This window comes from Macaca mulatta, chromosome 15 (genome assembly GCF_049350105.2).
Source record: "Macaca mulatta isolate MMU2019108-1 chromosome 15, T2T-MMU8v2.0, whole genome shotgun sequence".
Taxonomy (NCBI): domain Eukaryota; kingdom Metazoa; phylum Chordata; class Mammalia; order Primates; family Cercopithecidae; genus Macaca; species Macaca mulatta.
The window spans coordinates 458727-477469 of record NC_133420.1 but is presented as its reverse complement, the minus strand read 5'-3'; the positions used below and the strand labels follow the sequence as shown (position 1 = coordinate 477469).

The window sequence follows — 18743 nt, the reverse complement described above, 5'->3', positions numbered from 1 at the left end:
TCCGTGCTGCATGAGGCTACTATTCTATACTACACTAGTACGATCTGTTTGTTCTATTCGATACTATTCCATTCTCTATGATAGAATACTACAGCTTCACTCCATACTATAAAATACTGTACTATCTGTTCTATTCTATTCTATTTTCTTCTATACAGAAAGGAGTTAGCCAGCTTGCTGTAGGCAGACAGTAAGGGAAGGGTCCCAGAGAGCCTCCAGTCCATGTTTTGTGCAGATAGGGGGACTTGCACGGGGGGCTCGCCTAAACATGCTCACAGCAGACTAAGGGTCCCCATGCACACGAGGGAATGGGGTGAATATTTGCTCCTTAGACAGCGAGCCCAGCCCCATCAGCTTCTACATAAAAGCCCTTGTAGTCAACTGGGAAGGGGGCGACGAACAATCTACTCTCAGGACCCCTCTTTTCGCTGAGAGCTTAACTTTTAGCTTAACGAGTTCCACTGCACTCACTCTTCGATGTCCCCGTGCCTGTTTCTTCCTGGTCATTAGACAAGAACCTGGACCCAGCTGAGCTAAAGAGCAAAACTCCTGCATCAGTGCTACAGAACACTATCCTCTCTGTTCTGTGCCATGCGACTCTACTATTCCACACCACACTACGTAATATTAATACTATGCTGTGTGTTCTAATCTAGATTGTATTATGCTATGCAATACTACGTCATTAGTTCAACTGAATACTCTACAATACTATCCCACTTGTTCTATTCTAGACCATGTAATACGATTTTTCCTATTGTATACTATACTACATAATGTTACACTGTTTCTTCTATTCTATGCTACCCTATATAACATTATGCTATTTGTTCTATTCTGCGCTACTCTATATAATTCTATTCTGTTTGTTCCATTCTATACAATACCTTGCATCATTTTACCATGTTCCACGATACAAGAGTAGAGTCAGTTATACTTTCATAATCTCTTTTCCAAGCTCTTACCCAGTAAGAAATGTGATGTTTTACTATGCCTCACATAAATGCACATTTCATGATAATCAATGCCATTTCCTATGGTTGTAGGATTCTGTCTCTATGATTCTACTGATACGGCTTCTTTGGGCTTTTCTTTAAGTCCTTTGCAGTGTCTGGTTTCCTAGTGAAAAGATGACTAAGGTCCCGATAAGATCCTACAAAACCAGCATTCACACAGGCTCACCTGTGTGCACTCTGCTGGACTCCGTGTTGAAGGAGTGACAGGAAGACAGACGGCTGTCGGTGGATGGAAGGCAACAAGCACAGAATAGATTCCAGAACTGAGACAGGTACCAAGGCTCTGGCACAGCTGAGGGTCAATCCCAATTCTAGCCTCTCACAGAAAGGCAGAGGAGACTTAGCACAAAGAGCACGGAACTTTGCTTTAATAAAGCAAATGCTTACCATCCACTGTGAGGAGCTCAAGGAGAAATGGCAGTAGGCTCTACTAATAACTACTGCTTTAAAAAATGGAAGGGAGAGGGTACATTTTCACATGGGCCATGTGGAAAGTTGGCTGAACCTGCCGCTGGACCTGCCCCTGGACCTGCCGCTGGACCTCTTCCTGGACCTGATGCTGGACCTACCGCTGGACCTGATGCTGGACCTGACGCTGGACCTGCCCTTGGACCTGCCACTCGGTCTGCTATTGGACTGCTAACAAATGCTGCAGATTTTTATGGAGAGAAAAGTACAATGCGTCTGAGAGCAGCTGTCTGTCCCAGCTCTGGGAAGCCGGCACAAAAAGGAAGCAGCAGAGACGCTGGTATCATTCAGTGGGCAGAGTCAATGACCCTCCTCTGAGTCCAGCAAAGCTCAACCTGCATGTCTGCAACTAGAAATACCAATCATAAGCCAGACCTCCTGGCAAATACCATTGACCCGCTGTAATTCTGTGTGGTGTATTATGTCCCATGTACAGGAAATCATTCACAAAGCCTTTAACCAGGAAGTACTAACATGACTTTTAATGCAATATAACAGCTTTGCACCCATTTAACATATATTTAACCCCAGTGGTATATTTAAATATATATTTTATAGAACATCAGGCATGTTTACCTAATGGCTCGAACTTTCACAATGTCTCTCTCCCTGAGAGGACAGCGGAGGATCCCATGCACTGTCTCCAGGAACATGCCCCTCCCAGAGAGGATTCACAAATCAAATGTGCACATGCATGCATGCACAGACACATATCACACACACACATACACATGGACACGCACACCTACATGCAATACATACATTCACACATGCACACACATTCACATAATCACATAATACCACCACATAACACATGCATACACATACACACAACACTCAAACACACACGCACAAACATACAACACTCAAACACACACGCACAAGCATACACACAACACTCAAACACACATGCATATACGTACACATTCTGACACACATACATATGTAAATGCGTAGACATAACATGCACAAATATACATGTATAACTATATACACATGAGCATCCATTCATGCCTACTTGCACATATGTGCAGTCGTGCCTAAACATGTAACACATGCACACACATACATGCAACACAAATACACATGCACACATATACACATGCATGCACATGTACATTACACGCAAAGGCACACATACATGCACAACACATATACATGCAATATACACTTTCATACACATAAATGCAAACACACATACTTATATACATCCCTCAAAGACCCCATTATTCAATTCTAAACAAAGTGGTTTATCCCCCAAATGTACCTTCCCGTAATTAACAAGCTCTACTGCACATTTCTTGTTTCAAATAATGAGGTCTCACACACAGCACACACACATTTATACTCCAATACGTGTGAACATATAAATAGAAATAGGCACATGGGCACGAAGACCCTCTTCTGTAAAGGTATTCTCAAACTTGAACTGAACGAATTCTGCTAATTATAGTCAGAGTCAGCAAAGATATATATTTGACCTCGGAATGAATATACTCGTTCTTTTCGTTACCCCTGGCAACAGCAAGAATGTAAAACAGAGTTGTGCGATACCATGTCACTTATTCAATCCCACTTCCTGGGATCTGACCCACTTGGAATAGCGTTTCTGTCTGAGTGATTTCCTTCTGACTGAAATCATGAGATAATTCCTTCTCTTCCTGCTTTCTCTTTCCCAGGCCTTTTCACTGCCCTTTCATCATCTCGGAAACTAAATCATACTTGTCAAAATGGAACGCAAAGAAACAGCCTTAGGAGAGAATCCCACAATGGAATGGACCCAAGAGAGGAAAAAATATTCTTTTTGAAAATGTACAAAAGGAAAAGTCAAGAGGCCTGGGTTCCCTCTCATGACAGAAACAGACGTCAGCATAGCAGGTCGCTCAGCACAGTTCAGCTCTGTGTATGAAACAGAGATTCTAGTCCTTGTCCCTGTTTCAAGTTCTGTGTATGAAACAGATTCTAGCCCTTGTCCCTGTTTCATGATGTTGCAGTGAAGGTAACAAAACAGACAAAGGGCACAGGCTGCAGAAAAGGATTTTAAAAGGATGACTTTTAAAATGTGAGCCTGCTTTTCAAGGGCACAATGAGGACATTTTCAAGTATATTAAAGCTGATTTATAAGAGATGGGTATAAAGACTCTACAAGGTCATTAGACTTTAGACTTACAAAGAAAACAAATCACATTCTCCTAGCATCACCAGTCAGGTGTTCCACAAATACTAAGAATAGCCACTGCAACGGGGTCCACTATGAGGGGTCAAAACATAACCCATGAAGCATGGCCGAGAGCTCCTATAACCTGATTTCTAGGAATCTAATTTTAAACATCCTCACAGCTAGCACATCACAAAACTACAGAGCTCCAAATGCTGTAACACAAGTGCTAACAACACCTAGCCAAAAATATACGAGGCATTTCAGGCAAAAATCCCAGAATCAGAAGAACACAAGTTTTCTAAGTTCTTCAAAAGCCGGTGCTGGTTGAGGCTCTTCTGCAGACTTCAACAAAAGACACGCTAGAATTAGCCATTGACGGTAACCCTGAGTCAACACGCACAGTGTTCGGAAAAGCACAAGGCCTGCTCCGGCTTGAGACCCTGGGAACTTTCTCTGGACCGCACCGAGTGGACGACTTTGAGAACTCAAAATAACCAACAACCAGTCCATGAACAGGGAAAGAAGACTGCAGCCTCCCTGGGGACCTGGCTCCATGCCTGCCACCTTTCTTCCGGATACCTTTGCCCTTCCTGGCTCCCTCCTCCACCTGGAGATGCTCTGGGTTCAGGCCCCTCTCCAGTTGTGTCTCGGTCCACAGCTGGCTACCTGTGTGAAGCACCAGGCCTTGAAGGACCATCTCCACCTGCTTCCTGCACTCACTTCCCACCCAGTTCCACCATGACACCCAGGCTCTGGCTGCTCTCAGGGATCAGGGCCGCCAGGCTCCCCTCACAGGCTCCAACTGGAGTCCTGCCCCCTGGTTTTCAGCAACACTTGGGACTTTCTCCTGGAAACTCTCGGCTCTGGGCTTTCGTGAACTGCGCCATCCAGCTCTTCTCTGGACTCTAAGCAGGGCCTTCTCTGGGTCTTCCAACCCTTCCTCCATTTCCAAATGTGGGCTTTCCTTTGGCCTCCTCTCTCCAGACATGCACGCCTCACACGCTGGCTACTTGACGTGCACTTCTACCTAAGAGGCTCCCAAATGCTCCCTGCTCCAGATTTCCCCCAAGCCTCCTCCTGTATTTCCAAACTTGCAGCTTGCAGTGGTGTCTCTAAGTATCTCTGAGTCAGGTCCACACTTGCTTCTCCTGATTTCCGGCAAAGCGCAACGGCGACCTCGGGGTGCAGACTCGCAGCTTTATCCGCCTTCCTGTACTCCCTCTTCCCCTCCTGACCCAGGCACCGAATTGCTCAGCTCACTGGCTGCCTTCTCTCCTCCTCCGGCCACAGCGAGTGCCCTGCATGAGCCTGCCCTGTCACCCCCCGGCTCCACGGCATGCCGCACATCAGAGACACGATTCTCTCCGAAACCCTCAGTGGTTCCCTAGTATCCCACAGGTAAGGACTTCCACATTCTGGCCCCAATCTAACTTTCTGGCCTCAGATATGCACATGCATATTTTATCTATGCAAAGAGAGTACAGGTCTCACACCCGCTCTCATTCCTGGGCTCCTAGTTCCTCTTAAAGGTGCTGTATGAGGTACCTATGCACTTTCCAAACACTAACTGAATATGCGCTTGGAGAACACTTACTTGATAATTTTGTGGCATTGTCGGATAACGTGGACAAAGTGAGAACTACGCAGGTGTGTGGATGCTGCCTTGCCCAGACCTCACTTACCCAGACACTCCCAGATGCTCAAGGTGACCAGCCCTATTGGTGCACAGGCAGGCACAGGCTGCACCCCCACAGCTGGGCCCCACGAGCTGAACTATAATTACGAAGCTGCTGTTTGCTCCTAAATCTGTTTATGCTGGTGCATTTCTTACACATTACTGAAACCAATAAAGTATGACTCCAAAGAGTGAATAATTGTATGAAAACTAAGTTGGATGCCTTTCAAAGACTTAATATAGGGGAATTTTTTTTTCATTTTAATCTTTTTAAAATTGCTGTCAAATTAGGTGTGAGCAAAAAATATATACAATGTTTGAGGAAATAATTTTTAACGGTTTCATATCTAACATACCTTGCTTCTCTTGTGTTGCCTATTCTCTTCTAGAAGAATAAAAACTGTGGCAGGCCTGCGATGGCTGTGGTTGAGGAAAGAGGCCACAGCCACAGCCAGCAGAACCATGCTCAGCAGCAGCCTAGCCCCGCGTGGAAGAGGCGTGAACACCCTCGGGAGAGGTGGATGTGCACTAACGGTTCCCAGCTCTGACCTCTTTGATTAACTGAATGCAGTGATTGGTTTTATCTGAACGTCAGACAAAAGGGTGTCTACGTCCAGGAAAGACTCTAAACACTCTGGACGCTGCTGGGGCAGATGGTGACCTTGACCCAGTGATACCACTCTCCAGTGGGCAGCCAACCCAGTCTCCTAATCGTAAAGGACATTCATCGCAACACTACGAAAAAGAAACACTACAGTTCTGACCCAGAAAAGTGAAATGTAAAACATAAAATGCACAGGTTCTAACTAAGAGGCAGACAGACCGGGCACGGTGGCTCACGCCTGTAATCCCAACCCCTTGGAAGGCCAAGGCGGGTGGATCACTTGAGGTCACGAGTTCGAGACCAGCCTGGTCAACATGGTGAAACCCCATCTCTACTAAAAATGCAAAAATTACCCAGATGTGGTGGCGGGCACCTGTAATCCCAGCTACCTAGGAGGCTGAAGCAGGAGAATTGCTTGAACCTGGGAGGTGGAGGTTGCAGTGAGCCAAGATCACACCACCGCACTCTAGCCTGGGCAACTCCTTCTCAAAAAAACATAACGTAAAATAAAATAAAAGGCAGACAAACAAAGGAGATTTCCTCTGATCTTAAAAACAGAAGTATTTGTTTCACAGCGTGGATAATTGAAGATCTGCATAGAAATCACCTAGGGTCCCGCCCTCCCTCACAACAGACTGGGATAGAGGGAAGGAGGGCAGGAGGTGGGCCCCTTGTCCACGAAAGCCTCCTCCCACCCCATCCCCTTCCTCAGGAGGGCGGCCTGCCCAGTGCAGGCTCCCTTCTCCCCAGGTAAGACCCTGGCGTCTCTACAGGAACACCCACCTCCCTTCCCTGCAATCCACTCCAGCTGCTCACGGCCAGTCAAGGGGGGGCGCTCTTCAGAGAGGAGCAAACGGTTTGGAGGACAGCCTGAACTCCAACGTCCCAAGCGTGGCTTGCCAGGAAGCACAGAGGAAGGATGCAGGTCCCGAGAAGGAGGAGGCGCAGGAGGACGATGAGAGAGAAGAGAGAGAGACAAGAGAGGCAGACTGCCCAGCGGGGGGCTGAGCACAGGACCTGGCTGAGGTCTCCTGGGGAGGGGCAGAGGCAAACAGGCTGCTGCTTCTAGGCTGCTCGGGAAGATACAAGCTCGAAGGGGCTGCAAGGCAGGACTCACTGAGGAGCAGTCATGTGGATGCCCCGCCTCTCACATGGCACACACTGACAACATGCAACTCACATGCAACACAACACAACACGCATGTACAATGTGCTTATACAACACTGACAACACACACTGCACACAAACACACACAACCTATACAACACATACCCAATACATGCAACTCACAACACAATGTGCATTTATAACACACTCATACGACACATAACCAATACATGCAACTCACAACACAACATGTGCGTACAACACACTCATACACACATACAGCACACGTAAGTTACATACAACACAACACGCATGAACAATGCACTCATACAGCACACACAACACACAACTCACATACAACATGCACATGCAACACACTCATACAACACACAACACTCATACAACACACAACACACGTAACTCACAACACAACATGCACACACAACACTCATACAACATACATACAATACATGCAACTCACAACATACACATACAACACACTCATACAGCTCACGTACAACACATGCAACTCACGTTCAACACAACATGCACGTACAACACACTCGTACAACACAACACTCATACAATGTACACACAATACATGCAACTCACAACACAACATACACATACAATACACTCGTACAACACATACAACACATGCAACTCACGCACAACACAGCATGCACGTACAACACTCATACAACATATAACACATACAACATACACACAACACACGCAACTCAACACAAATACATGTACAATTCACTCACAACACACAACACTCATACAACACACAACACATGCAACACATAAACACATGTACAACACACTGATACAACACACAACACTCATACATCACACACAATACATGCAACTCATATACGACATACACATACACACATACAACACACAACACTCATACAATATACAAAGCATGCAACTCACAAATACACGTACAACACACTCATACAACACACAACACTCAAACATACAATAAGTGCAACTCAACACAATATGCACATACAACACACATACAACCCCTGCAACTCACATACAACACAACACACTCATACAACACATTCATACAACACACACTATACAGATTCTAAGTATGAAATAGAAAACAGCACACGCACAGTTTCTAAATTTGATGAAAGCTTTTTTCAAGAAAGTCGTCCAACATTCAAACTGGTACCATGTCCTCATTTTCAGCTGCTGTTCAGATTCAAGCATTTTTATCATCTACTCTATGAATTATAATAATACAGCATAAACCCATTTTTCATTTTACACCCACTTTGCTGTGGGGTGCTCCAAAACAGGGGCCAGGAGCCTCAGAGTCGTCCCTCGGAACAAAACACAACCGACACTCAGAGGCCAGGAAGGGAACTCGGGGTGGTGACACACACTCTCTCATCTGCAGAGTTCTGCTTCAAATACTTTACACGTAACCAGGGCTGGAACGGGTTGGTGAGGGTACAGACATGGCAAACTGAGAAGAAACTGGCAGGTGGAGAAAGATCAGTCAAAATCCAAGGAAAAATGCTGAACATTTTCCACAAATAGTTCACACAACAGATGATACTCAGGCTACTGAAAGTTTATTGAGAGGGGTCTTGCTCCAAAGAAAAAGTTCTCTCCCAAAGTTATCAAAGTTTCACAGCAGGCACCTGCCCCCAACACACCATCTTCCGAGGGCCTAGGAGTCAAAAAGAAGGTAAGACAGTAGTAAGGGTACAGGGGGAGGAGAGCGGGAGGGGACCGAGAACTCGGAACCAAGAGATGGGCGGACACTGAATGCCTGACTCCAAGGTTATCACCTCAGAAAACAAGTCTGTTTAAGTCCGTAGTAACAGTGTTAGTACTTTCACTGAACCTGCACTCAACACTGGAGAACCTCCCTGTGTTATGAAGACGATCTGAAAAATAACATTAATTCACAACGTAGAGTGATGATTCAGCCACAGAAAATAAAACTGACATAATCCACTACAAGTCACACTATGTCTTTCTTTAAGACTGGTTTATGATGCAGAAAAGAGGCAGTTTGAGATCTAAAATACTTAAACTGGCAAACACCTTGTTTCCCTGAATTCTCACAACCGTGGCATCAGCTAGAGTAAGACAGAGTGGTTTTCAGAGCTTCCAGAACAGCAGAACAGATCAATCATAAATATGCAAAAGTGATCTGAAAATAGAATTAATTAATATTCCACGTTTTGGCTTAAACTAGTCATGTGATTTCCAATAAGTGGGAAACATTCACACCAATTTTTATAAGAAAGTTCAATGTGAACACATAGTACAGAACATTGCCTTTGTTTTGGAATTTATTTATTTAATATGACAATTTCATTTGTATTTAGTTATTCCTGATGTTGAATGCTCATCTTTATTAATGATGAGCTACCCATTTTCTGACTGAGGAAACAGAAAATTGTCACTGCCTAACAGCAATACTCAAAACAGCCTGTATGAAAGGAAAAGGTATATCTGTGTGCACACAGATGCATACACATGCATACACGTACCTATACATGTACACACGTGTGTACATATGTGCATACACATACACACATACACGTGTATGCACGTGCACACGTGCATGCACATGTACACGTGTGTGCATGAGCGCACATGCATGCACACACACGCACATACATGCATACACACGCATATGCACATACACGTACACTCATATACACACATACATATACACACGTACACATGCACACACATACATGCATATACACGTGCACATGGACACGTGGACACGCACATACACACGCATACACACATGCACACACATGCATGCGTACATGCATACGTAAGTATCATCTCAGGTACGTGGATTCAAAATTCTGATGCAAACGAATAATTACAAAACAGGGTAGGGTGTCAACAAGTGAGAATTGAGATGAAAGTTCTGATATGTTCCAGAGACAATACGGGAGGTCGTCACATCACATAAATATCTTACCCATTTTAAACGTGACAATTCCTGCCAACATCGGCCTGGATTAAGATGATTTCATTGACATAAGGAACAGAAAATATAATATTTATTCTAATGAGATTCTGTAATCATTACATTATTTTCACAATTATAAGTAATCACTAAATAACTTCCTCCCAAGGATCTAAAAATAAAAATAAGATAACAAAAGAAGGTCACAGTCCTGACAGCTTTATCATGCAAATCACAACTGTGAAAATTAAGCACGTTTTTGAGACTATGCCCTCCTCAAATATCCTTCCTGGAATTTTGTACCAGTAATGGCTGGTAATTCATTGTTATACCAGCTGGAAAGTATATCATTTGGGGTATGTGAAGTAAACATGTAAAGAGAAATGACCACACACACCTGAAACCAGGCCTCATTTCACAACTGTTTCCTACTTTCGATTTGCTTAGTTTACTTCATGAGGTATCTCGAGGAGAGAAAGCAGAGCTGGGATCTGCCCTGAGGCTGCTTCGGGAAGAGCTGGGTGGGCACCAAGACCCTCAGGCCGAGGGCTGAGCTGCGTGGCTATGACCCCATCACTGCAGCTCCCCAAGCGTGTGTCCCTGTGTGTCACGCAAACCCCTGCCACACAGGTGACACACGCCACACGCCTGACACAGGCTCAGCACACAGGGAGCTGCAGGGGCCTTTGAAAGCAGTATGCTGAGAATAGATAGGGCTCAAGGACAGTATCTCCAATTGAACTTTTAATGAACTCCCGTAGGCGCCAAGAAGGCGGGCAGATAAGGAAGAGCATAGAAACAAAGAACTGAGTAGAAGGTTACATCTGGGAAAAGAAAGTTTGTTTTGCATTGCATTCTTTCTGCTGACGTGGGGTTTATGGAGTATAAATAAAGTGAGGCGGAGGCTCTGAGCGCGGCCGCCATGTTCTCTGTGTGTCTTTGTCTTTTGTGTGTTCTTTCATTCTCCACCACCCCCGGCACGGACCCCAACAAGTGGCGCAGCGAGCAGGGTCAGCACGGGTGAGTAGGGGAGAACAAGAAGGGGAACCCCCTAGGGGCGGGTAAGGCCCGGATATTGTTAAGGGGAACCTTCTTAAGCTTTCATTATGGGGAATTCCATCTCTCTGGCCTCAGAATATTTACGGCTGTTTCAAGGACTGTTGCTGTCTATAGGAGTAAAAGTGAAAGAAAAAGACTTTGAAGTGATGGTTTGCCCATGTTGAACAACATTGTTACTGGTTTCAGTATCAGACTAAAGTGCAGCTGAATCGCAGAGAATGGTTACAGGTAGTAAAAACTCTGCTTAGAGCTCTCCAGTTAGGGGATATTATGCCTCTAAAATTGTGGACCTTGTGTGACTCTATCACTCAGACATTAGAGTTACTTGAGACTGATTCAGAGTGTGGTAATGTAGCCACAGGAGGAAAGATATCTGAGGATTTGGAAAAAATAAAAATAAAATAAATCTGAAATGGAGCCCATTTGTGCCAGGATAACAGAGGATGGGGGGGGGGTAGCAAAAGGGGGAGAAGAGAAAAAGCCAGCTCTTCCTTCTTCTAAGGGAAATTCTGACATGCAGTGTATTATGGAAATGCTTCAACAAATATTACAGATATATTCTTCTAATTCACCTTTGCGAGCTTTCCCTGTTTCTTTTCCTTCTGCCCTGTTAAAAGAGGATTTTCCAGTGCCTCCAACCCCCCGGCTTCCTTATCTTTACCTTTGTTTGGCAAAGTTGAAGCCCTGTTCACATCAGACATACTTTAAATTTATACTAAACACCTGTTTAATATGTTAAAACCAGTGTATATGTATATCTTATTGTTTGTTAAAATATTATGAGTATTTCAATAGTCAATAAATAAACACATTAATATTAACTATTAATATTAATATAGTATTAATAACCCCAGCTAGGAAATTGTTATGTTATAGGGGTGCATAGGTTCCACCAATTTACACTCCAAACAGAAGTTGAATATTCGAGCTGCTTAATACATTAACTACCTCTTGATATTTTCTGTGTTTTTAAATTTTAACCATTGTATTGTGTATGTAATGATTCTCAATTTGGTATTAATATACATATTTCCTAGTGAGTAATGATGTTAGACATATAGGTTTATTGTCATTTCTTTGTTCTGCTACTTTTGGTTGGGTTATTTGCCTTTTCTTATTAATATGTTGAGATTCTTTATATTTGGGGATATGAGTATTATTATATATTATATATACTTTTAATTAAAAAAAATTTAAGGAGCTGGATCTGTTTCCAATTATTTGTGCTTCTTTTGCTCCTAATGCTCAGTTTTCAAATGGTGGCAATAATGTCCAATTTAATGCCTTACAAATTAAATTTTTAAAAAGAAATGAAAGCTGCCATTTCTAACTATGGACCTCAATCTCCTTTTATCCTTGGTCTTCTTGATATTTTTCATCAGAAAATTTGATAATTCCTATAGACTGGAAGACTTTGGGGAAGGCTTTTCTTGATCGTTCTCAGTGGTTACAATTGCACAGCTGGTAAATGAACAAGGCACATGTATAGGCTAGAAAAAATGTTATGTGTGATCCCCCTGGACCCACTGAGGAACAACTCACAGGCACGGACCAATATGCTACTCTTAATGCTCAGGCTGGTTTAGATGATGTTGCCTTTACTCAAATCAAGACTTTGTTTTTAAGGGCCTGAAATAAGGTAGAGATAACAGGAAAATGTTCCCTTTCCTCTGTGAAGATTTTACAGGGCACAAATGAACTATATTCAGATTTCGTAGCCCGTCTTCAGGATGCTGTCTTCAAAATTGTGGGTGCTGGCCTTGCTTCAAAAATTGTGTTATAAACATTGTCTTTTAAAAATGCTTATGCTGACTGTTAAAAATTGTTAAAATCGTTAAAGGCCAATGGGGCCAATTTAGATAAATATATTAAAACTTGTGTTAGTGTTGGAGGGGCTATTTATGATGCTCAATTATTTGCTGGAGCTTTGTCTAAAGCCTTAAAAGGAAATAACAGACAAGGTGTTTGTTTGCAGTGTGGTAAACCTAGACATTTCAAAAAAAAGAATGTCATAAAAATTGAACACTTTTATCCCTCAAGGCAGAAAGCTGCCTTCAGAGGTGTACAAATATTGTGGTAAAGGTCGACATTGGACAAATAAATGTCGTTCCAAAACTGATAAAAGTGGAAATTTACTGTCTCCTCTCCTGGGAAACGGGAGCCGGGGCCCACAGGCTTGGGGCCCCAACAATTACAATAGAAGTCTACTACAATATTCAGTGAGCAATGGCCTACAACATTAAGGAATAAATTCAAGTCCTCCTTAAGGATCCCACACCTTACCCCAGTTTCTCAGCTTTATGCGGCAACTAAGCAGAGCGCCGCTGCTGACTTAGCTATTACTCAGCCTTATACTTTGTCTCCTAATAGAGGAGTATATAAATTAGCTATTAGAGTGTGTGGCCCTTTGCCAAAAGGACATGATATTACTAATAAAATGTTTATTTTGGTACAAGTTTCACAATTTATACGCCTAGAGGCAGGGGAACGTATTCTCAATAGAGAGGGTTTCGTAGCACAGAAAAAACTGTTTTTTGGGAAACTTTAGTTTCTAATCAAAAGCCCTTATGTTCATTGCACATTAATGGGATAGTTTTAAAAGAGTTAATTGATACGGGGGTGAATATGTCTATTATTTGTTTAAATTAGTGGCCTATACAATGGGAAAAAAGACAAGTTTCAATTATACTCACTGGCTTGGGTGCTGCTTCTGTGATTTATCAAGACGTAGAACCTTTAACCTGTGTCGGTCCTAAAGGTCAACAAGGTCAAGTGTTTTTTTTAATTTTTATATTGTTCCTATCAATATTAATTTTTGGGAACAAGATCTTTCACAACAATTTGCTGCTTTTTTAAACATTCCTCATATTTCCTCAGCTGCCAAAAATAAGATGTTCAAAATGGGCTACAATCCTTTAAACTCATAGCCACCACTCCTATTTAGGTGAAACAGTGACTATTATTTAAAGAAATACTTAGGACTCTAAAAGAGTAAGTCAAAAAACAAATGGCCGAGAGGAATATAAAGCCACGTATTTCTGCATGGAATTCCTGTCTTTGTCTTGTCTTAAAATTATAAATGTTTACATTAAACCTAGGGAAAGTTTACAGCCTGGTCTTCCTAATCCTGCCCTTATCCCACAAAGTTAAAACCAGAGAAAAGCAGCAAGATGCTTTTGTATCATTACAAACTCAGCTTTCTTTCTACTCACTTAATATTGCCACAGAAAAAATTTAACTGGATTTTCTTATCAATATTTAGGTTATACCTTGGGGGCACAAAATATTCGACCCCAAAAAATTCAAATTCGACGTGATCATTTAAAAACATTAAATGATTTTCAAAAGCTTCTAGGAGACATTAATTGGATGCGTCCTGTTTTAGGAATACCAACATATCAGTTATAACATCTTTTTTCTATTCTAGAAGGAGACAGTCACTTGGACAACTCACGGCATTTAACTCCTTTGGCTTTACAGGAACTCCAGCCTGTTGAAGAGCAACTTCAAAAGGCCCTTCCTTTTGTTTATTTCATACTTTACCTTCTCCCACAGGAATGATTCATCAAACTAGTCGACCACTAAAATGGATCTTTTTGTCCAATAAAATATCTAAACGCTTGGCTACTTATATCGATCGTTTAGCTGAACTGATCATCAAAGGACGGCATCACTGTCGACAACTTTGGGGAGGAGATCCTTCCTTAATTATCTCTCAATTCACTCATAGTCAGATCACTTATCTTCTTGCAACTTCTGATTCTTGGCAAGAAGCTTCATCAATCTTGAGTTACAGTTTATCCTTATCCCTCGGTGCAATAGGGAGAATTGTTTGCTATTCTCATGGTCTTACTTGATTTCCCTACTACTGGTTGTAACATTGTTAGTGATTCTCAATACGCCGTTTATGTTACTTCTTATATTTCTCAGGCCACTTTACCTCTTTGTACTACTTCTTCTCTTCAGAAATTCTTTTCTTTGTTGTCCTTTACTTTGAGCCAACGTCGAGCTCCTTTATTCATCACTCATCTTCGTTCTCATTCTCAACTTTCTGGGCCATTAGTTCATGGTAATACTCAGATTGATTTGCTTTTAATCGGCCACCTACATGCTGCAGAACAAAAATATACTCTACATCACACTAATAGTTCTGGCCTTCAACGATGGTTTCATTTAACTCATAAACAAGCTCGTTCTCTTATTCGAGCTTGTCCTTCCTGTGCTCCTTTGAGCATTCCATCCTTCCAACCTGGGGTTAATCCACGAGGTGTCCCTTCTTTTAGACGATTAAAGTATGTTCATCATACCATTGATACCTTTTCTCATTTCTGTTATTACTCATCTCTTAGCTTATTTCGCCATCATGGGCATTCCTCATACTTAAAACTAATAATGCCCCTGCCTATGTCTCTCGTAAATTACAAGTTTTCTTACAGCAATACAATATTCAACATATCACCGGTATCCCGGGCAACAGTCAAGGTCAAGCCATCATTGAGCGCACAAATTTAACTTTAAAAACTTAACTATTAAAACAAAACAAAAAGGGGGAAATGAGCCCCCCAGAAACCAGATTTTGAAACCAGATTTTGAAGGTTCTTTTTACCTTAATTTTTTTGAATCAATGGAGACAATTGCAAGACTCTGCTGTCGTAACCCATCTTTCCTCAACTCCCTCGGTGATAGTCCCTGCTGACAGTTTAAAGGTTTGGTATCCTAATGAAGAAGGTAAGCATGTTCAAGGGCAAGTTCTAAAACAGGGACGGGGCTATGCTCTTGTCCTTACAGGGAGTGGACCTGAGTTGTTTCCTACAAGATGATTGAAACCCTGTTGAAAAGAAAACTGGATTCAGCATGCATTTCTTCCTTTGTTAGATGTGCCTCGGCGGGAGACTTATTTCTCTTAGTGAGGCTTTGTATGAATATTGGACTTATATTCCCTTTCCACCCTTGTATCAGGGAGTCGCCTGAGAGGAGGCGGAAATTAAGGTTTTCACCAATAACATTACTTGGATGCCATCCCCCATATGGACAAGGACAACATAGAACGGGAAACAGCAATTATAATCAGCACATACCAATTTGGAGTGGAAGGACTTCCAATATGTATGGGAAATAGTCCTCATTGTCTCCGAAAATCACATGAAGCTTGGGCTGTTCGTTATAATCATAGTCATGTGGCTGCTAATACTGTTATTATTGTAACTAGAAGTTTTTAATATAATCATACTGTATATAGTAATGAAACTATTCCTAGTTCTTTACTTTTTTGTCCTATTCTAGACGTTTCTCCTAATATTGAGGTGCTGGAGTGACAATAATGTCGGGGAACTAAACCCCGGATTTTATTAGAATACAACGGGATGCAAATAACTGATTGAAGTGTGCACGGTGATTTTCAAACAAAATTTAGTCACATACCTTTGAAATGACACTGGGTAAATAAAAGTATTGCTGCTAACAGTAATGAAACCTTGGTATGGCGTGAAGGAGGCCTGAAGTACAGAGTTATTTTTGGAAGTTGTTAGTTGCAGGCGATGCCATTAGCACTTTTGTGGGGAATATGCCCCTTAATCTTTCTAACCCAAATAACTCCTTTCATATTCAGTTATATCGGAATACCTCCTGATATATTATTTCTTGTGTCCGTAAGCCCCACCTATTATTAGCAGGAAATTTGACATGGGATAATCTTACGGGGATTGTTAATAGTACAGATACGTGTACATTTTTGTCTTGCCTCAATCATTCCTGGTGGCACAATTTTACTGAGGATATTTATATCCTCAGGGCTCGTAAGGAAATTTGGCTACCTGTTAACCTTACGTGACCATGGGGGGCATCACCTCCTGAGACTTATATTTGGACTTCTCTCCAGTGAACCCTCCGTGCCCTTGGACTTATAATTGCCTCGGTGATGAGCCTTGTCGCCATGGTCTCCACTGCAGCCATAGCAGGACTCGCTCTTCGTCAAAGCATACAAAATGCTGAATTTATGCAGCAATGGCACGAACAATCTCACCGGTTATGGCTTCAACAACGAAACATTGATTCTCAACTTGCTGAAAGATTGGACAACATGGAGCAAGCATTGACATGGCTTGGAGATCAGCTCACTGTACTCAGTACTCGGATGACATTACAATGTGATTGGAACTCCACTCAATTTTGTGTAACGCCTGTGCCTTTTAACATCTCTCAAAATTGGACTGTAATCCGAAAATTATTAGTAGGCCATAAAAATATTAGTTTGGACATCCAAGAGCTCACTCAGAACATTTCCGAAGCATTTCAACAACAATTACATGTGTTGTCCGGAACTGTAACCCTTCAGGAGCTGGGTCAGCGCCTTGCTTTAACCCATGGACCCAGATGAAGATATGGATTTCTACAATCTCTGGAAGTATATTGCTTTGGGCACTTGGATTGGGTCTACTTCTTTTGGTGATTCGATGCTCCCTCCGTCGCCTCCAAAAACAAAAGAAAACACAAGAACAAATATGGGCTACCTTTTTAGGATTGAGGCAAAACAAAAAAAAAGGGGGGGGGGGGGAAATGCAGGGGCCTTTGAAAGCAGTATGCTGAGAATAGATAGGGCTCAAGGACAGTATCTCCAATTGAACTTTTAATGAACTCCCGTAGGCGCCAAGAAGGCGGGCAGATAAGGAAGAGCATAGAAACAAAGAACTGAGTAGAAGGTTACATCTGGGAAAAGAAAGTTTGTTTTGCATTGCATTCTTTCTGCTGACGTGGGGTTTATGGAGTATAAATAAAGTGAGGTGGAGGCTCTGAGCGCGGCCGCCATGTTCTCTGTGTGTCTTTGTCTTTTGTGTGTTCTTTCATTCTCCACCACCCCCGGCACGGACCCCAACAGGGAGCGATCAGTAAGTGGTGACTAGAGAGAAGTGACGGCCTTCAGCGTGGACGGAGAAAACAGGCCACAGACTCACAGAGGAAACGCCACAGATCCACAGACGGAGAAAACACCACAGACGCACGGACGGAGGAAACACCACAGACGCACGGAGGGAAGAAAAGCGCCACAGACGCATGGAGGGAGGAAAAGTGCCACAGACGCAGGGACGAAAGAAATGCCACTGACACACGGATGGAAGAAACACCACAGACGCATGGATGGAGGAAACGTGCCACAGAGGCACACACGGAGAAAACAGGCCACAGATGCACGAACGGAGGAAACGCCACACATGCACGGACGGAGGAAACAGGGCAGAGACGCCCACACACCAGTGTGGAACGTCGGACAGGAACGTCCTGGCCATGCACTGTCCACTCCCCCTAGAGACTTCCCACCCCAGAGCACTCAGGATGGCTGTGGAGCGCCTGCCACGCACCCCAGAGGCGAAGCTGGGGAGCCAGAGATGAACAGGTTCACGTCCATCAAATGCAGCTGCAGTCCCTGTAATAACTGCAGGTCACTATTAAACAGAAGGGCACCTCACTTGGAATAAAAGCACTCTGCATAAAAGAACTAAAGATTGGCTGGAGACAGCTTAGAAACCGTCACCATTATTCTTGTTAGTGACAGCGAAGCTTCAAGAGTGGTCATTTTTCCTGTAGAAATCCCACAGAGGTGATTCCTGGAACTCATTTAGAATATTTCTTTCCCAGAAACCACACAACCAAGAACTTAATAGTGCCGTCTCTTGACCAGAAAGATTCA

At 42.9% G+C, this 18743-nt stretch overlaps 1 long non-coding RNA gene across 1 annotated transcript in view; it reads right to left on the bottom strand.

Annotated features, from left to right (window-relative positions):
• The window catches only part of LOC144334897 (uncharacterized), a 119206-nt gene that overhangs the window by 95713 nt on the left and 4750 nt on the right, over positions 1–18743 (bottom strand). Inside the window, exon 2 of the long non-coding RNA XR_013405151.1 lies at positions 10013–10047. This is a non-coding gene — a long non-coding RNA (uncharacterized LOC144334897). The remainder of the gene's footprint in view (positions 1–10012; positions 10048–18743) is intronic.